Here is a 22,177-nt window from a genome sequence, read left to right on the forward strand (position 1 = left end):
GGGCTCTCTCCGTCACTCGTTTCATACAATCGTAGTTCCAATTTCATTTGAATACTAAGCAACCAAAGTCCATGAAATTTTGCAGACATATTCTAGAAACTAATATCTATGTCTGTGGTTTTCCAGATTTCTGTTAAAATATTCGGTTTCAAAGTTACGCGGTCTTAAAAAATTTCATACAAATCTTAGAGCCCCTGCAATTTTAAAACTACATATTTTTAGAAAAATCTAAAACACCACAGACACAGATCAGGGGGCACGGCAGTGCCCCCGCCAAGATGAGTCAAACGGCGGCCGGGGCGCTACGTACCTTTTTCTCGAAGTGTTTCGCCGTATTTTCGACCCGTCATAACTTCGGTCTGGATGACGTTAGAAAGCTGAAATTTTCAATATAAGGTGTCCTCAGCAAATTTACCAAATATACCAAGTATCAAATATCTAGCTTTTATAGTTACAGATTTATTGATACCTAAAATACGCCGATTTCGTCCCTCACTGATGATCATCAAAACCTCTACTCAAAACCTCTAAGGTACTTCCCGAAGTCCTAGAAGACTGAAATTTGGTATGTAGACTAGAAATTGCATACAAACTACAGGAAAATTAAGAAATTGGAAATTGCCCCCCCTCTACGCCTCTTATGGGAAAAGCAAATCTGTAAATTCTGTCGCTAGAATGCTGATATTTTCAGGATAAGATGTCCTTGGCAGATTTATTAAACGCACTGAGTATCAATTGTCTAGCTTTTATAGTTTCAGATTTATTGACAGTCAAAACTTCTAGTCTGTAATTCTAGGGTACTTCCCGAAGTGCTAGAAGACTGAAATTTGGTATGTAGACTAGAAATTGCATACAAACTACAGGAAAATTAAGAAATTGGAAATTTCCCCCCCTCTATGCCTCTTATGGGGGAAGCAAATCTGTAAATTCTGTCGCTAGAATGCTGATATATTTTCAGGATAAGATGTCTTTGGCAGATTTATTAAACGCATTGACTATCAATTGTCTAACTTTTATAGTTTCAGATTTATTGACAGTCAAAACTTCTAGTCACAAATTCTAGGGTACTTTCTGAAGTCCTAGAAGACTGAAATTTGGCATTAAGCAGGAATTTCAAGAATTATGAACAACAGATAAATTAAGAAATCGGGTCCCCCTTCATCCCCTCGTATATGAGATGCATATCTGTAAAATCTGTTACTCGAATACTAAAGTTTTCAAGATAAGATGTCCGTGGCAGATTTATCAAACGTACCAAGTATCTGTGTTTCCTGAAGTCCTAAAAGACTGAAGTTTGGTATATCTACTTCAAAATTGAGTTGCAAGATTCCACCCGAACAAACATATTTACATACGAGTACATTGCAAGTTGAATAAAAGCTTTTAAAAAAAGAGGTAACGATAGAGAGTGGGCCATGTAAATGATGTACCTACAAGAAATAGATCCAAAAAAAATCTAGGGCACCTGCCAAAAAGAAATGAAATCTCACCAAAAACATTTCATGTAAAAAGGTAGCCAAGACTCACAAGTTCATAATGTTTTCACTGTTAAAAAGTTATGAGATCTCTAGTAGAGCCAAGCCCCTAGCTGAGCTTAGATTTGTGCTGGCCATGGGAGCTATCCCAAGTCCAAAGTATATAGCTTTTAAATGTTCTTGACTATATGACATTTATAACAATAAATAACAAATCACTCTACTTACAAGCTCTGATTCTACAAACCCTATATCTTGGTAAAAAAGTACGGCTTGGCCGTTTACAGCAATTTACACCGTTTACACCGTTGTAGCAATATCACTTGCTACAACGGTGAAGGAAACCATCGTGAAGAAACTTAGGTAGATGACTGAGAGTTGTTCATAATGTTCTCATAGGTGTGTGAAGTCTGTATGCCCCCATTTGGCTATCATAGTGGACTATAATATAATATAGCCTAACTTCTTCTCACTCTCAGAAAAAAACCGTGCTCCTGGTGGTAAACGATGATGCAGTCTAACATGAAAGTGGGCTAGCCTGGAAGGGGTATGCCAGTTTTCATTTAACAAATACTCCTTTGGTTTCTACACGGCATCGTACCGGAACGCTAAATCGTTTGGCGGCTCGGCTTTGCCAGTAGGGTGATAACTAGCCACGGCCGAAGCCTCCCACCAGACTAGACCAAATATTTAGAAATAATGAAATTCCAAACCTCTGCCGGGAATCGAACCCGGGACCTCCCACTAATATATAACTCCCACAGCGTCACCACTGCGCCAGGGAGGCCGGCAAGATGTTGACAGGGCCAACAATGCTCTAATGGCTAGTAGCCATAGTACGATTTACGACCTAGAAAAGTCTGCACTCTCGACCATAGTTTACAAACCGTACAGTTCGAAAATGACAGTGTTTGATGCTTATATTCATAATATTGCTGAGAAGTGCACCAGTCTGACTCACACTTGGCCGGTGTTTTGTTATAATCTTGCTAACCTGTAAATTTTAACCAATAACAGAAAACTATCCGCCAATCGTAAGTGATTGTAGCTCATTATGCTACCATGTTTTGTGTTTTAAACTCTTTACTGCACACTAGCTGATGTCCGCGTGATGATTCGTTGATTTTTCGGGATAAATGTATTTAGCTTATGTCACTTTCCAGGTTTTTAACTATACCGATTCAAAAAATCACGTCAAACTGTTGCCCCGTTGCAACGTGATTGAAGGACAAACCAACCAACGAACAAACTTTCACATTTATAAATTAGTTTAAATTTAATTAATTAATATCTAAAAGTATTCCCTTCCAATTAATTTCTGTTTAGTTAACGTATCGTCTGTGATGCATGAGTTTGTAGTACATACTCCCGCCGCGCTCTCGCCGCTATGTTTGTACGTACGCTCGGTTCTAAACTGTATGATTCTTAAGCTGTGTCAAGACCATTAGGTATAAGGGAAGCCAGTACGTCAAAATAATGAAAACAAATTGAGCTTGTTAGAGCTCGAACAAGCTTAGGCGTTGTACGTGAACTTTGTATGGTAGCTTCAATCAAAAGCTTATAATTACGACTAGAGCCACTAAAGGCCTATCAAGAAACCTATAACAATTATTGTAATTTATAGACAGTAGAGATAGTGTAGTGGTAAGTATGTTAAAAATTATATATACTTATATTATAAATATTTCTATTTAAAAATAATAAAATGACGTCACACACACACACACACACACATACCCACCCACACTCACCCACACCCACACGCACACACACACGCACGCACGCACGCACGCACGCACGCACGCACGCACGCACACACGCACACACACAATCAAAGACCCACGAATATGAAACCTACGTCACTAGGCTATGACTTGTAATATTGTATTGTAATATGAATAATTACCTGTTAATTATTCTATCACAGTAAATAGGTAGGTACTCCACACAGTTATTATATGCCACTATTACTAGAATTACAAATAAAAATAAAAATACATATTCTTCACTTGATTTGATATTTTAACGAACGAACACCGTACACTCATTAATTTTGTAACTGGCTTTACAGATCTGGACCAGCTTTTAGACCCCGAAAAAACTAATCTCGCTTCACAAATTCTGGAACCCAGTAAATTCGGCGCGGCAATTTTAAAATTCGAACGAATTCGGTATTCGGCGTTCGAATTATTAAAGCGGTTGTTTTCGGCGTAGTGTGCAATAAACTGAGCGCGCTGTGGGGCGCCACTATTTTTACAGATGTTCTGAATATAGGGCAAGAACGGGTGGTTGATATTCGAAGGAGGAAATACATTATTGTGTAGCGTGATGCGTGACGAGGCTCATATTTTTTATACCCATTTTACACGTGCAGTCTGTGGATGGACTATACGCAGCGGACATACAGTGCCCTGCGTGTTTAATATAACAATGTGCTGAGAGCGGTGTTGTGGAAACATTGCCGACACTGCAGTGCGTCGGCAATGTTTGCATATGCTCGCGTGGATGATTTCTACGCGATCAGGCGCAAGCTCGCGTTCAAGATGCCATTGTTCATGAGCGCATTGGCCATGAAACTGGACAGTCCACTCTGGAGGTACTGAGGTGGTGCGCACATAGGCGCCAGGAGACTCCCTCGGGCTAAAATATTAGGATTAGGTAGTTTAATTTAGTAGGATTAGTTATTAAGTTAATCTAAGCTAGAAATAAGTACTAAGATAGGTAAAGTGATTGTTATTGTTGAAAGTTGATGAAAATAAAAGTTATTTTTATTTATTTAAGTATATTAAAAGTTTGAACTAAATCTGAAAATATTATGTTATTGCTACAATATGTACAAGTGTGAAACTGCCAGCGGAGTGTTCAGCGCTGAATAATAGCCATTGAATTCATTCGACATATTTTATTTTAATCCATTGAAGTTTTTCTACGAAAAGTTATTTTAATATCACTCAGTGAAGCAGCAATGTAGAACCAATCTCAAATGAGCTCAGTGGCTATCATTCAGTGTTGATCACGGAGTTAGCAGGCGCAAACGAACAAAATATTATAGAAAGGTTCCCGATCTATACGAATATTTATCGTGAATTAAAGAATTTAAAAAAATTGTGAATATTGTGTTAAATCACTTTAGATTATTTTATTATTCTAAATGTGCTTATTTCGTTAACAAATTAAAATTAAAAGTTGGCTGGCTGGAAAGAAAGTCATAAAACATTCTCTTATATTATGTATTTTAAGTACGAAATATGTTAACGCTTTCCATGATTTAATTTTAATCTAAAACAAGTGAGAACTTTACTTAGTAATTAATATTTAAGAGCTAATTTATGTCGCTCTTGGTCCGTAAACACAAAATTGTTTGGAGTATAACATGGCTCATCTTTTGCAGAAACAATCACGGCTTTTGGCTTTTCAAATCAAGTTTACCCAAACTCGTGGAAGTGTGTCTATTTGTCTGTCTGTTAGGTACCTTTTCAAGGGTCATCCGCTTAACCGATTTTTAGAATATTTGGTAGAGGGATAGCTTGCATCTCGAACACGGACTAAGGCTACTTTTTATACCGGATAATGTAAAAATTTAAAATACCTAATCCCCACAGACAGAGTTGTAGGCATCGTTTAGTTTTGATACAATATCAACGTGCTTAATAACATAGGTTGGTACCTAGAATTAGAATGTTCTAATTTTATTATATTAATTTATTGATAACATTAACATTTAGAAACAGTTATGCAAATTAAGCTATTTTATTCCCTAAATTGCTCGTGGCTAAAGCACTAATAATATTGTACGTTAAAATAATGGAAAGGTGATTATGAAATGAGTGAATTTTAATTTTCCCACTAGATTACAAAGTGGGGTTATTCAAGGACTGGACCAACAAATTCCTAAAAGGTTGGCAAGTGGTAACGCACCGGTGGTTCCTCTGGTGCTACAAATGTTCATGGGCGGCGGTAATCACTTAGCAACAAGTGACCAGCCTACTCGGTTGGTCGCTATTTATTATTAAAAAAAAAAACGACCGGACAACGGATGAAGCATTGTCTGAAGTCTGAAAGGTATAAGTAAGTCCGAATTTCACCCGTGGAACTAATGTCTTTGTTACTATTTGAGTAGTACAGTCAAAATCAAGTATAATTAAAAACAAAAATTTTACATACAAGGTTTGTATGTATAGATTTAGATTTTTTTTTTAAATCTGGGACTCTTTAATTTTCCGAGAGGAAAAATGGCATATGCAAGCTATCAAAATCAGTTAAGCGAATGAAAAGGTAACAGACAAACAGACACCCTTTCGTATTTTTTATTAGTGTGGATTCAACTTTTGATTCCTTCTATAAATCATGCAAAGTAACGCCTGCGTCTATACAACATTTGTGCGTCAAATCTAGGCCACTAACTCCTGGTGTACATAAACTTTGGCAGAGTTCCCGGGAAGTTTTGACTTGTCAAGTAAAAACTCGTTTCATTTTAATTTTCACCAACAGGCATGATAGATCATCGCAGTTTTAAGACCAACCCATTGCAGAGATTCATTCCATTTTGTTATTTTAAATATTTATCGTACCAATTTTCTAATAAATGTAGGTGGAAAAATTCTAGGGTTGTCAACCGCACTTTATTATAAACTTTTTCATCTGACATAATTATGAAAACAATAAAGGGCAAAATGCTTAATATGTGTATGTGTATACGTATGTGTGTATGCACTAGATATTTAGATAGATAATAATACTGTAGAGATAAATGTTCCAGTGTAGCATCGCCTCTTTTGTGCCGATTTTTTATTAGGATATCGTAGACTTCACTTAAGGGACATCGCAAATAGATGGAGTGGAGTATAGAGCCAATTCGTTTTGATAGAATCAAATTTTAGTCAATTAAACTTTACAAGTACTTTTGAATCAACAGAATAAAGCCACTGGTTCGGAATGCCGTTTCTACCAAGATAATAAATTAAACTCAGCTTTATGTACTACTAGCTGATGCCCGCAGCTTCGCCAGCGTGGATTGGTCAGATCCCCTGCAGCATCAGGATTGAGGAGTTGGACTCCAAATTTTTTATGAAACAATGTCGCGTTCCTCTATCGATTAAAAAAGAAATGACGCAAATCGGTTCAGAAATCTCGGAGATTTCGGTGTACATAGGTAGAAAAACACAACTCCCTTTTTGAAAGTCGGTTAAAAAAGTAGCCTATGTTACTCCCTGGTCAATTCTCTACTTGTCTGTGAAAATCCCGCCAAAATCGGTTCAGCCGTTCCCAAGATTAGCCTTTTCAAACAGACAGACAGACAGACAGACAGACAGACAAAAATTTTAAAAACGTGTGATTCAGTTAAGGTATCGTTCAAATAACCCTTAATATGAGGTAGTTATTTTGATATTACAGACAGACACTCCAATTTTATTTATTAGTATAGATTTAATACAAAACAAGGAGTAAGCTCGATGCGCCTCTGGATATAGCAGAGGTCTACCGATAGCTTTCGAAATCTTGAAACAAATATATGATTTTAGGCACATAAATCTGCGATTGCAATGGGTTCCTTCTCATATAGGCCTAAGAGGAAACGAGGAGGCTGATAAACTAGCGAAATCGGCAATAAATGTTGGTAAAGAATTGTCCATTGTACCATTTTTTACAGAAATTTTAAATAGTTTTAAAAATAAATGTTGTGATAAATTTAAGGAATACTTTGATATAAGAAGTAGGGAAAAAGGAATTTGGTATAAAACTATCCAATGTCAGCCTCCTCGTTTCCCTTGGTTTGGTAATACTTGTTTAAGTAGAAAATATATAGTCGTAGCTCATAGGTTGCGTTCTGGACACTATCCTTCTAAGAAATTCGCATTTTTAATGAAAAAAGCTGATTCTGACAAGTGCGAAGTATGTGGTACAACAGATGATGTCCAGCACGTACTAGTGGAATGTAGCAGATACAGCGCGCAGAGAGAGAGTCTTGTGCAGAGATATAGCATTAATAGATTTGACATGGGTAGTTTTACGAGTATGTTGACTACACCGACAGCAGAGAGATTCAAGTCTATTATTGATGTATTTCTGCATAGGCAGTAATATCTCTCCACTTGTATCTGTTGCATTCCACGATGTTATTTAGAATGTAATTTAGGTTACGATGGGGCTGGCGTGTCCGTGTCGGACAAAAGTCCCAGAAAAATAAAGATTAAAAAAAAAAAAAAAAAAAAGGAGTAAGCGCACCGCATTTGGGCTTGCTGTCGTTTAGCCAAAGTAAAAAAGCTGGTTTGATTTGCTAAGTATCAAGGAAGACGCTATGCCTCGGCTCTGCCCATTTACGTTGTGCTTAGCGTTGTGTGTGTAATGTGTATAAGCTGTATGACGCCATAACTCAGGACAAATCCAATATCACAAATATTGTGTTCTTTTTTAATTTTCATACCCGCGATACGTACTACGATATTTTTTGAAACAAAATTTGGCAACCCTATGAAGATAATATTCGAAGTATTTTATAATTAAAACAATAATAAATGAAATATGTTATCACATTTTGTTAACACATTGTAAGCCGTGAAATAACATCAAAATAGGTTATTGTATCAATATGTATGAGCTTTATAACGTAAATAGCTTTTCATTTAAATAGTTTGGTGGTATTTTTATGCTACGAGTACCTATCTACCAATATTTTTTACAAGATATGCCGGCTACTTCGCTGTCCTAATGCAAATTAACAGAGTTTACACATCTTTGAAAAAAAATGTTAACTCTCAGAATAATGTCAATGATGAAAACTGCTAACCCCTTCCAGGTTAGCCTGCTTCCATCTTAGACTGCATCATCACTTACCACCAGGTGAGACTGCAGTCAAGGGCTAGAAAAAACATTTTTCTCGACTAAAAATTGGTCACCGATTGTCGGACATGGGCGGAGTGCCTAAGTAATAATATATTCTGGCTCCGACGGCCATCACAATACAAATCGTTGGAACGAAGCTAATCTGCGATTTGGTAATCTAAATGCATTAACAGTAAGCTTTAAGCACATGCAAATACGTCGCCCGCAATCAACTGGAATGTTTGTGTTTCCACTGCAGTGCATTGAAATGTAGCACCCAGTTATTTCACAAATATCAAGTGCCAACTAATTTATCCGCGTGGTTTCTAAAAATCCCGTGCGGACTCTTTAATTTTCCGGGACTAAAAGTAGTCTTATGAGCGTCTCTAGAATGTAAACAATCTCAGTAAGACCAAGACAAAGTTGCAGGTATTATCTAACGATAATTCACATCCACGTAGATTTCGTTCTTTTAATCCCGTGGGAACTCTTTGATTTTCCGGGACCAATAGTAGCCTATTTCGTTCCCTGGAATGCAAGCTATCTGTGTACCAAATAAAACAAATAATATGATAATAAAATTTTTATTTCTTTTAATTTGACATCAACTTAAGAGTTCTTTTTAATAAAATAAACTTACATCTAAATTAAAACTAAAAACAAATAAAAATAATTAAAATAAATAAGAAACTAAATTAAATCTAAAACCTCATCGAGACAACCACAGCGAACCACAGCAATAATACGACATCCGTAAACACTCGAGGTTACGTCTGAAAATCAGATTGCTGTGGGTTCATTTTGGAGTCTTCTACTAAAATTGTTTCATATCATTTTATTATAATACACATTGTAGTTTATAGAATTACATACATAGATACAAGTAGAAGTAACAAGAGTAAATTAAAAATTTATAACACCCCCGACGAGTGAAGGTTACAGTAACTAGATAAGAGCTGATAACTTTCAAACCGCTGAACCGATTTTCTTGGATTATAGCTAAGAACACTCTCGATCAAGCCGCCACCTTTCAAATAAAAAAAAACTAAATTAAAATCGGTTCATTAGTTAAGGAGCTACGATGCCAAAGACAGATACACAGATACACACGTCAAATTTATAACATCCCTCTTATTGGGTCGGGGGTTAAAAAACAAAATGAATGCAGTGCTCCCCACAACATGGCCAGCAGTGCACCAACAGTTTTCCCCACAGTGGTTCTCATCTCAGCGTAAACCTCTGCTATTATTGCAGCTGCTTTTCGACTGCACCATTTCCCTTTACTTCTGAATACTTAGTGCTACAGTTTACTGGAAAAATTAAAAAAAAACATAGTTTTTCATTTATGCGTAATTTTATCATCTCTATTTTTTTCTTTTTACCCGACTGCGGCGAAGCCAAAAGGAAGGGTTATGATTTTAGCGGTCTATGTGTGTATGTAGTTTGTATCCACATTCTGTGTGTTCCACCGTAGTGCCTAAATTACTAGGCCGATTTTAATGAACGAGGTGTCAATAATTGATTCGTTGTAAAGTGCCCGGGCGACGAGGTTATATTTTATACGAAAAAAAATTACCTAACGGATGTTAGTACCATCAAAAAAAGTGGGGGTCTCCATAAATTTTTTTTTGCTATTGTATCGAGTGGGATATCAAATAAAAGAGGAGACAATAATTCTGAGCTGATATGAATATAAATGTAAACAACATTAAAATATACGAAGCGACAGAAAAACAATTTTACTCTAATATTGTAGTGTTTATTATGACGATCGCAGTCGGGTTTTAGTTTTCAACTTTCTCTAGTACCCTTTGGGTGCAGAACCATAACAACCAATGTTATGGTTCTGCACCCGAAGGGTACTAACGGAACCTTATTTCTAAGCCTCGCTTTCCGTCCGTCAGTTTGTCAGCGGGCTGTATCTTGTGAACCTTAATAGATCCATGCTTAATAGCATCGTAATAGGTAGAGAGTTGAAATTTTCACAGAATATGTATTTCTGTTGCCGCTATAAAAAAATTACAAAAAAATTGAAACTCATTCCTTGTTCGATAGTATGGAACCCTTCGTGTACGAGTTTGACTCGCACTTGACCGATTTTTTTCCAGTCCACGCGGATGAAGTCGTGGGCATAAGCTAGGTAATCCATATATCCATATATAATATTATAAATGCGAAAGTGTGTCTGTCTGTCTGTCTACTACCTTTACACGGCCCTACAGTTTAACCGAGTCTGACGGTACAAGGTTAGCTTATATCCCGGGGACGGACACTTTACTTACCCGGTTACTTTTTATCCCGGAAAATCAAAGAGTTCCCACGGGATTCCTAAAACACCTACGGCTTAACCGATTTGTATAAAATTTGGTACCGAGGCAGCTTGCGTCCCTGTAATTGACATAGGCATTTTATCCCGGACAATCAAACAGTTCCCACGGGATCTTTAAAAACCTAAATCTACGCGGACGAAGTCGCGGGCATCTGCTAGTAGTTATAAAGTTATATAAAACGGGAATATAGTCAAATGTGAATCCCTATGAGTTACATAAAAGCAGCGGTTAGGTCCATTAATGCATATTTCACAGACAATTACTAAGTTCTCTAAGCCACAACACAGTTACTATGTACTGCACTATATCACCTTTGTTACGCGTGTTTATTATTCTATACGCCATGCGCCATCATGGATAGTTTTGTGCTGAATTTCGACAAGGTCTGGGTAACGTTATTTGAAGAATAGTAACGCTTTATAGTTTAAGTAATTGAGAATGCGTTTATGTATCTGCTGATAAATCAGAAAAGAGGAGATCTGTAGGAGAACCAGAGTAACTGATATAGTTCAGCCGGTGACGAAGCTGAAGTAGCAATGGGCAGGACACATAGTTCGAAAAAAACCGGCCAAGTGCGAGTCAGACTCGCGCACTGACGGTTCCGTACTCGGGTATTTTTTCCAACATTTTGCACGATAAATCAAAAACTACTATACATAAAAATAAATAAAAGTCTGTTTTAGGATGTACAGGTAAAGCCCTTTCATATGATACCCCACTTGGTATAGTTATCTTATTTTGAAAATTGAAACACATTTTAATTTTTTTAACGATGTACTTGGCTTTGCAATTGTACATCTCCATGCAACTTTGTTGTTTCTTGTGTATACGTAATGATCGTAGAAAATAAGTTTCTACTCCACAATTATTTCTACCAAGTTAAATAAATAACTACTCTAATGACGTACTTATACGGAACGTCAAAATAATAAATTCCCACAAGAAGTTTTGGACTAAGAGCCAGGGAGGGCCAGACCTTCGTTATTTTATGAATGTTTCTCTGCGTATTGTCTCAAACACAGGGAAGAACGATTAACAACTATGAGATTTGGATGATGATGGTTTTGGGAGATAGCAGGTGAAAATGGCGTAAAAAATCTTACTTCAATGTATAAAGTGTAATTTTTTATATATTTTCTTCGGAATAGTCCTAGTAGAAATCACGTACAGATACTTATCGTGGCTAAATTTTTAAACATTAAGGATGTCTGGCAGGCGGTTGCCACGAAACACCTTAATTTCACTCCGGCACCGGAGCATTCAGAAGATATATTTTTTTTTAAAGAATATCAGTCACTTTTTAATCATGACTAACTTTCCCATTTCCCCTCAAACTAAGCGTAAAGCTTGTGCTAGGAGTGGGTACGACTATAGTGCAACGGGTGGGATTTGAACCGCCAACCTTTCGGATTTCAGTCCGCTCCTATAACCGTTGAGCTATTGAGGCAGATGTTGACTCTACAATGCTCATTTGTACAACTGCAAATAACTTGACGACTTTGCAATTGCAATTGTACAACTTTGCGCGAATTAGTTGTCCCTTTTGTAGTGTGGTGATTGTATACCTACTCAAAAAAGCTGTTTCTTCAAAATTATTTCTACCAAGTCAAATAAATAACTATCCTAATGACGTACCTACTCGTATACGAAACGTCAGAATAACGAATTCTCAACTAAATTAAAACTCCCCGCGTGTTCGAAACGCTTCATAGAGCGTACTTGTTTGTTTTCAATATCGCATGATGAAGTGTAGTGGGGAACATACGCTGTGTATTTTTAATATGAACGTGCAATATCAACATCAAGTGCTTTTTTAATACATTAACTTTCAAATATAATAACAGCTACGACATTGGTTTTTAGTTGGTATTAAAAATAATGTTAGAGCTTGACTCGTGGTTCCTGACACTGCATATTGCCAATGCATATTGCTCTGTTGGTTATCATGTTCGACTTTGAATGACGAGACCCTGGCTTTGATTCCTGGGTCGGGATTTTCGGGCCGGGTTATTCCGTCAAGATATTTTCTGAATAGACAGGAGTGCGGACCCCGATGTTCGTTGGTACATGTTGTTATTATACTATCATTGACTTGTTACTATGCAGCGCCGCATCTAGTTAAAGTCTGTATATCTGTCTGCAAGCATTTCATAACCCAACAGTTTAACCGATTTTGATGAAAGGTACAGAGGTAGCTTGCATTCCGGAAATTGATATACTTAGTCAACTTTTCAACCCGGAAAATCAAAGAGTTCCCACGGGATTTAAAAAAAACATAAACCCACGCGGATGAAGTCGCGGGCATCAGCTAGTAAACATAAATTAAAGAAGTAGGTACTTATGTTGGAAAGAAATAAACCATTAAGCTGGAACCTGCACGTGGAAAATCATATTTCCGGTACAAATTGTACTTCGTGGCTCGCACGCCTAGTTTTCATATAATAATTATTACAATATTCCTCGCTTCACAGGAAACCGGCGGGGTGGTCGGAGCAATGCATTCCGCTTTATGTTCGCGTATTTCTGCAAAACGTCGTAAATGTACCGTTATTTGCACGCGCAATCGTATGGAAATTATAATCAGTAGGTATTAAGCCAGGTAGGTTAGCCAGGGTACCCAGTCATTGTTTTGTAAACGTTTACTCGCTTGTGTATGCTGAGTACTAATCATAATCAAAATGAAAATGTTGATAAGGGTTCTTTGTTTTACTAGGGAACCCGAAAAATCACCTTCGAAAGATGTTTTTCACTTTAGTGTCACAGTTTAGGGAACTTCTAACAAAACGTCGGAAATTCGACGTCACTGGCAGGCGTCAAATGTTAGTAAGTACCAAGTACATTTCTGCCGTCCTAACGAAGAGAGCAATAACTAGGTTTCGACTACTTTCGAGATATTCGCGGTTATGATTAGCTACTTACAAATCGTAATATTACATATTGCAGTTTTGATAACCAACAGAACCGAAACTACTGAAGATACAAAAAAGACGTCTAAAGCGAAAATATAGAGCTCATTTTCCTGATTACGGATATGGTCTTAAGTCAATTTGCCCAAAAACTCGACTTGTTGCACTCTTTGTTAGGACGGCAGATTTGACGCAGGTAGTTTTAAAGTAGCCCTATTTTTCTTTGATTTTATTTCGGAGTTATAATATGTGCGTTTTAAACAATTAAATATCACTTGCTCTAACAGTGAAGGAAAACATCGTGAGTACCTACCTGCATGCCTATGAGTTCTTTTTAATGTCCTCAAAGGTGTGTGAAGTATGCCAACTCGCACTCGACCAGCGTGGTGAACTATGACTTAAACCCTTCTCATTCTGAGAGGAGTCCAGTTGTCAATAATATTAAATAAGTAAGTACATAATTTAATATCAAACATTGTGGAACCGGCAGGGTTATGAACCTGCATCTCCCCTAGGTATGTATAGCGTCTGGAGCACCTTTGGCCACTAGGCCACAATTCACTTACTGCTAAGCTAGTACAGTGAAAAGAGGAAAAGCAGCTTTGAATCCTGTCGGTTCGACAACTTTTGATTTGTATTTAAAACTATTTCGAAATTTCCTTAACAGGGCTGTCTCAATCACTTACTCCATACAATCGTAGTTCCAATTTCATTTGAATATTAAGCAACCAAAGTCCATGAAATTTTGCAGACATATTCTAGAAACTAATATCTGTGCCTGTGGTGTTTTAGATTTTTCTAAAAATATGTAGTTTTAAAATTACAGGGGCACAAAGATTTGTATGTGAATTTTTAAGACCGCGTAACTTTGAAACCGAATAATTCCGAATATTCAGAAATCTGGAAAACTATAGGCATAGATGTTAGTTTCTAGAATATGTCTGCAAAATTTCATGAATTTTGGTTGCTTAATATTCAAATGAAATTGGAACTACGTTTGTATGGAGTGAGTGACGGAGAGACCCCTCTTAAGTGTATGTAAAACACTGTAAATCACAAAAGTTATAAATATAGAGCCCCGTTCTCAGTAGTGAGGCGGCGGTAGTTTGTGATGATGATGATGTGAGATAAATACAACAAACAACACGTGATGGCGTCCGTCTTCACTGATCTTTCGACACACAATCAACAATGATGCAACACCTATTCCCGAAATAATGGAAACAAACGAGTCTAGGAAGTTGCTATCGGCCCATTCATAAATATCGAGTTGTGAGTGTGCCAAGAATCGGTTACTTGGGTGTTTTACAATCGAATGAATGTTAGGTAGTTCTTCGACTTCAAGAAATAAGACTTTAATAATATACCTATTCAAATAAATATTTATTTCATTTATTTATTTAATTAAAGACAATAAAAAAATACCATTTTACACCAAACTTTGTAGACCAAAGCACTATATAAAAACTGAGACTGGTGTTTGAAATTTTGCAGCCCAAATTGACCGTAGTACAAACTCCTAAGCGATCATTTTTGACATTTGATAAAAAGTCGCTGATTTGACTAGTAGTCATCATCCCTATTGGTCAGCGTGGTAGACTATGGTCAAACCCCTTCTCATTCTGAGAAGAGACCCGTTCTCTTTAGTGAGCTGGCGATGGGATGATGATGATATAAAATCGATCAACTTTGAAACTACTGAACCGAATTTAATAATCAGCATCAAAAACTACTTTATATGCAAAAGTAATATAGACTTTAAATAATTAAGTACGAATACGATGCATTACTTGCTCTCGGAAAGAAAATCCATGTAACGAAAACTTAAGTCTACTTACCTATATTCTGAAGTACCGAAGTTACCATTAAATTTTCTATTTCCGCCATTTAATTTACAGCAAATTGGGTACCTCGGTGCATTTTCCCTGTAATTTGTAGGTAGGTAATAGGTAGGTAGGGAAGTGCCTATATTATTTTGCTGAAATTACACGCTCTAACCAAGGCTATGAAATTTTGCCAAAACATAAACAATAGTTAGTTCTGTATGTTTTAACTGCAAATTATAATGTGACAGTAATTACTTGTAAATTACTTTTAAGAAATAATTAGGTTTTATTTATATTATGTTCAATAACAAAAGCTACTGCATAGATGAAATAAGGGACAGCGCATACACGCACAGTAGAATAGCGTCGAGTCTTTTTGATAACAACTTTAAATCAGTGCAGCTTTACTGTAATATAACTAGAAGTATTTAAGTACGTAAGTATACTTGGCTGTTGACATCAAACATATTTAAAAAACTTAAGATAAGCAAAGCTTAAGTATACAATTGCATTTTCAAAAGTGAAGACTTTAGTCTGTTCGCTTGTATGGGACAGTGTTTACGCTCCTTTTGACACCTACATACGAGCACGCTTCAAAAAATGGCGGTCCTTTACATGGGTTGGTTGACAATTTGACATAATATGGTCCAGAATTTTTCAGTGAAAATAAAACCAGAGGTGATTTAAAAGATGCGCCTGCGAGCTGCGCGCTACTCGGAGCCTTTATATTAGGTTAAGTAGGGTAAGTCAAGGTTATAGTTTGAGTTAAGCCGTCGCGCTCTGCCGGTATGTGTTTCACATATAACACTTTATATTAATGGCGAAAGTTTGTGCGTATGTGTGTAAGTCTGTTACTCCTTCACGCAAGAACTTTGAAAGGATTTGGGATTTGGCTGAAATTTGGAATGGAGATAGAGTAAACTCTGGATTAGCACATGACTACTTTTTATTCCGTAAAAATCCATGGTTCCCGTGGGGTTTTGAAAAGACGCAATTCTGGAATTCTTGGCTGGAATTTGGAATGGAATGGAGATAGAATATGCCCTGGATTAGCATATACTTAGACTAATTAATAATGTTAGCGAAGGGAATGGGAAAAAAAGGAAAATTAAATTGTCGCCCAATCAGAGGCAAACCGAATGGAAAATAGAACATCCGAATGCTTTCATCTTCACAGCAACTCTCAAACGTCGTAAAAACTGAATAATGACAACAGATGTGTCCCAGACGTATAAAACGGTATTGTAAAAGGTCTATCATACGACACGCCAGCTGTGAATCATACTATAGTATGTATGTATATAGTGTGCACTAATCTAGAAAACTTTAATTGTATTTACAAGGTTAAAGTAAAATGGTCTTAATTAAACGGCTCTCCGAAGCACGGAGGGAACGAAAAGGTTGAAATCAAACCTCTAAAATTCTATCACACATCCAATTAGCGATTTGAGCCAACATTGTGCAACATTCGAGTAATACTTACTATCACGACTAAGCCACCTTAGATAGGTGATATCTTTGTACATCCACTAATATTATAAATACAAAAGTATGTCTGTCTGTCTGTTTGTCTGCGAGCTTTTCACGGCCTAACAGTTTAATAGATTTTGACGGACAGGTACCGATACCTACAGCTTGCATTTCGAGGAAAGACATACTTTTAGCTTGAAAAATCAAAGTTTCCAACGCAATTTAAAAAAAAAACTGAAATACGTGGATAAAGTCAAGCAACATATAGTTCCTAATAAAATAAACGAAAAATTGAATTTAAACACAGAAACCAATTAATGCCTCTCTAAACACTCAAAACTCTAATAATAACTTATTCAAATTAGGTACTATTTATACAATTTTGATTGTCAATTGTTGGATTTGTGAGACGATGTGATAATATTAATTACGTAAACCGAAAATTACGAGGGTTCCTAAAAATAAAAGCTGTTGTTTCAATAGCCAAATGAACTTTAACCTGCCTTTTATTTTAATAGATTTTATTATAATACAAATACTGTGAAAAAGTCAATAAAGTCGTCCTTAAAACAGTGGCCAAAAATATATTTTTTGTTCTTTGAATGTGATACGGCATTAGACATTCTTTACTAGCTAAACTTAAAATATGTTTTCGTATATTTATAGAAATGTATTAAAAACGTGACATTATTAATAAAACTTAATATTTTTAAAACTCGGAACGTTTCGCTTTCGTGATATAAATCGGACATAGATGAAAAAACCGGCCATGTGCGAGTCATATATTATATCCACAGAGAGTTCTGTATTTGAGAAAGAAATTCATAAATAGTTACTTATTATTAAGTAGCTGATACCCGCGACTTGGTTTGCTTGGTGCTCCGTTTGCTCCTTTGCGGCGTGACTGAACGACAAACCAATAAACCAACAAACAAACACACTTTCGCATTATAGTGATTTCGTAATAAAAATAAATTTACTATTTCATAAAGAAATTCCTTTTATTTTGGACCGCAAAACTAAGTTACTTTGTTTTAGTGAACTATCGAAACATAATTATATAGGATTTTACGCTTTGCAATCTTCGGAGATAAGGGAGATTTATGTTTTGTTGGTCTGTTAAACTAAAAAACAGCAAATGAAGTGCTTTCATAATAATTAATAATCATTATACCTATCATTGGATTAGTATCACTATTTTAAAATTTCGAACTTCCGTCTCTGCTCCTTTTGCAATTGTACCTAATAATTTTATTATTTTAAATTATTTCAACTCCAATATAAGATCCATCAAGCATATTCTAAACTCATACATTTTGATAGCATTGGCAGTTACTGAAGTAGACAAGCGTGACAGACGGACAGACTATAAGTCGCATCGTAAGGGTTCCTTTTTTAACATTTCAGTACAGAAACCTAAAAATAAATGACTGTTCGCGTACATCCGCACATTAGCAGAGCTTTTAGTTAAAATTTCAAATATATTCAGATAATTTCATTCACTTATTCACTGGTTTAGCGATCCAAAGAGAATTTAAAGTTTAAAGTACCTAGTTCAAACTTCAAATGAAACGTGCTTCAAACTTCAACTCCAAGGAAATCCCACAAAGCATTTTGATCGCCCCATGGAACTACGTGTAGGAATCAGTTTTAAGCTTATTCAGTTTTTTGTAGGTCGCCCATTGCCCAAATGTGGTAAATAGTATAATTCCATTCTTTACTATCGATGCTAATTTTTAGATAGTACATATCTATACATATAATAAAATTGTAGAAAAGTGGTGTCTGTACAATGGAAATATATAAAAAAAAGTAGCAGGGGTTGTTATTATATCGATGCCGAACCCGAAATTGTAATTAATTTTTTTTTGCCTGTTTGTCTGTGTGTTTGTGCACGCTAATATCAGAAACGGCTTTTTCGATTTAGATACAGTTTTCACTAATATATTGTAGTAAGCTTCACTTAACATTTAGTGTTTATTTCATGTCAATCGGTTGATAAATAAAAAAGTTGTGTCAATTTAAAGAATCACGGCGAACATTTCTATTCCACGCGAACGAAGTCGCGGGCACAGCTAGTCCTAAATAATAAGCTTTGGAGTCATCGTCGACAAAGTATTTTTTAAAGATTGTATATTATTATACATAATGATAAAATAAAGAAAACTTCTCCCATGCAGGAAGAGGATGACATAAAGACAAGACGAATATTTTTATGTTTTCTCTTTTCGTTGAAATAACATAATTATTTCAATCACATTTATAAAAAAACATCATTATTACGTCTTATTATATGATATTTACGCCTGACGGATTCACCGACGACGGACGGCGTCTCTCTCACAGCAACTATGTAATGCTGGAGTCGCGCCAACTTCATAATTTACATTTACATAACTTTTAGGACCTATATTCATTGACTAGTTGGATTATTACAGTCCGCGTGCAGTTCTAACACAGTTCACGACATTTAGGAAACTTGTATTAAAACGTCGAGGCATCCATGTCAATGGCAGACGCAAATGTCCCTACATTTGACGCTAAGTAGTCTATGAATCGCCTATTATTATTACCCGACTGCGGCAAAGGCAAAAGGAAGGGTTATGATTTTAGTAGTCTATGTATGTATGTATGTTTGTATCTAGATTCTGTGTGTTCTCTGTGAATTCTGTGTGTGTGTCCACCATAGCGCCTAAACTACTGGGCCGATTTTGATGAATGAGGTGTCAATTGATTCGTCGTAAAGGTTCGGGTGACATAGGCTACATTTTATAAGAAAAAAAAAACTGACCTGACGGGTGTAACATATAAAAAAGAGGGGGTCTCTTTTTTTGCTTTTGTATCGAGTGGGATGCCAAATGAAAGAAGAGAAAATTATGAGTTCATGAATATAAATGTACTAGACTACAACATTAAAATATACCAAGCGACAAGAAAATAATTTAACTATAATATTTACTATTTTACTGTAACAATTTTACTATAATATTCAGCGTTTACTAAGACGATCGCAGTCGGGTTTTAGTTTTCAACTTTATCTTGTTCTTTGAGTTCACGTCACCCATAACCTTAATATTTGACATGACGTCGATTCAGGATCAAATCGAGAGTTCCCTTACTCTAGATCACTCTGGTCCTACAAGTAGGACAGTGCGGATGTTTATTGGCTGATAATGATGTTGATGATAAAGCAAAAAATTGTTTGCACATATTAAAACTATGTATTTCTAAAACTGTTGAGAGTTTTAGTGTGTAGGGCACGTTAGCTCGAATCCCTACATCTGAAACCATTTCGGTCGAACGACGTACGTCAAAATTATCGTTTTCTTGTGCTATAAAAAGACAGATCATAACGTCCAGATTGTCTCGTTTTGACGAATCTATTTATATGGATGTTTTGACATTTCTGCTCCAATCTGGAGGCTGACCTAGTATTGGGGACACATGATTTTTTTTTGACAGTTTTGATACAAGTTCTAATGTTTCTTAGTTATTTTGTGAGGGGGTGATAGTAAAAAAATACCCGGCTGAGTTTTTGTGGGTTCTTCTTGTTTTTTCTCATAATATATTTTTTTTTTTTGGCAGCAACAAGGTGATTATGATTTTGTTTTTTAAATAAAGCTTGGTCGACATTACTTATGTTTATTTTAATCAAAATAATCACCTTGCTGGTCATGGAGAAACAAGCGGTTGTTATCATAGAGGATGCCGCGTCCCGGCGCTTAGCAGGTGTGCGTTGCACCTTACACTGAGAAGATACCATACATATTATGTAACGTAAATGCGAAAGTGCATCTGTCGGTCTGTCTGCTTAAGCTTTTCACGGCTCGTCCGATATCCTCTTATGACCAAGATACAGAGAAAGCTTGTAACCCGGGGAAGGTTTTTTTTAACAACCGACTCAAAAAGAGGGGTGTTATAAGTTTGACATATGTATCTGTGTATCTGTCTGTGGCATCGTAGCGCCTAAACTAATTAACTGATTTTAATTTAGTTTTCTTTTGTTTGTAAGGTGGCTTGACTGAGAGTGTTCTTGGCTATAATCCAAGAAAATAAGTACAGCCGTTTGAAGGTTATCAGCTCTTTTCTAGTTACTGTAACCTTCACTTGTCGGGGGTGTTATAAATTTTTAATTGACACTTGTTGTCCCGAAAAATCAGAGAGGCTCCACTAAGTAGGTTACTTTTATCGCGGAAATTCAAAGAGTTCCCACGGTTTTTAGAACGAACCTAAATCCACGCGCACGAAGTCGCGGGCATTATTCTAGTAATGCTTATATTTCTTACAGGAGATAATAATAATAATATTACATTTTCTAGAAGTTCTATTTTCTGAGGCGACGCGCTCCACTTCTTAATCAGATAATTCGTACATTGCTTCGATATTCTCTCAGATGCAAATGTAGGGCGGGTGGAAAAGTTAGGGATGTGGAAATCTAAGCTATTTGTTTGTCCTTCACGCCCTAACTAAGCAACCAACCGACTTGATTTTTGGCATAGAGATAGTTGAACGGACGGAGAGTAACATGGGCTACTTTTTATCCCGCAAATATCTATATATTCATACCTTTAATATCTTAAAGATATAATATCGCAGATAAAGTTCAAGAATACAGCGTACGCCGATTTGGTTTCAGGTGATTTAACATGCCAGGACAAAATTTCAGCTTTCTAGATCCAAGAATTCGTGCTGAGCATCAATGAGTATCTGCGAGTCAGAGCTCTTCTTTTTATATATTTCGATAAAGAAAGATATTCGCTCGAATGCAAATGCGTGGAGGCTAGGAAAGTTAGGGATGTGGAAACGTATAAAACTGGGCCTATTTAGAAAGAAAGAGCCTTTTCTACCGTGCACATAATAGGTAGGTATAATATGAAGGTCGGAATTTTCTTCCGATTTCGAGGTCTTTGTTTTCTGACTTGCGATATCTTGAAATAACAGTGAATAGGCAAACTCCTTCCATCTAAGAGAAAACTGCAACCCCACAAGAAAGGCTTGTCTATAGCATAAGCTACACAAGCCGAGACCTATGCCCATCATTTATGATTATTATTAAGTAGTTATACAGAGTGTACCCCAAATGGGATATCATAGTATGTAAGGACTTTACATTTTAAAACAGTTTTTTTTTTTAATTTTTATGATTTTTATTATTTTTGAATTATCTGTCGTGCAAAATATCGAAAAAAATTGGTTGAGACGATAACGAAGACAATGTAGAGATACCCTTTATTAAAATAAAATAATTATTAATATAATTTCGGACGCTATCTAAAATTGTTTCTGTAGAAACATTTTTATTTAGAAAATTACGAAAAGCCATTATTATAAAAGCTATTTCTGGATAT

General features: G+C 36.2%; 1 protein-coding gene and 1 long non-coding RNA gene across 5 annotated transcripts in view; one reads left to right on the top strand and one right to left on the bottom strand.

Moving 5' to 3' along the window:
- Nucleotides 1-22,177, bottom strand: part of LOC123865734 (KH domain-containing, RNA-binding, signal transduction-associated protein 2-like) — a 257,457-nt gene that overhangs the window by 135,563 nt on the left and 99,717 nt on the right. Inside the window, exon 1 of one of the 4 annotated variants that reach the window (XM_045906952.1) lies at nucleotides 3,592-3,679. The exons of the other annotated variants lie outside the window; for them this stretch is intronic. The gene's annotated coding sequence lies outside the window, so the exon portion shown is untranslated. Of the gene's footprint in view, nucleotides 1-3,591; nucleotides 3,680-22,177 lie in introns of those variants that run through there. 4 annotated transcript variants of the gene reach the window in all.
- Nucleotides 6,937-7,666, top strand: LOC123865738. The gene is made up of 2 exons (XR_006796036.1): nucleotides 6,937-7,280; nucleotides 7,524-7,666. It is a non-coding gene; the product is annotated as an uncharacterized LOC123865738 (long non-coding RNA).

The sequence above is a fragment of the Maniola jurtina genome, chromosome 5 (assembly GCF_905333055.1).
Source record: "Maniola jurtina chromosome 5, ilManJurt1.1, whole genome shotgun sequence".
NCBI classification, from domain to species: domain Eukaryota; kingdom Metazoa; phylum Arthropoda; class Insecta; order Lepidoptera; family Nymphalidae; genus Maniola; species Maniola jurtina.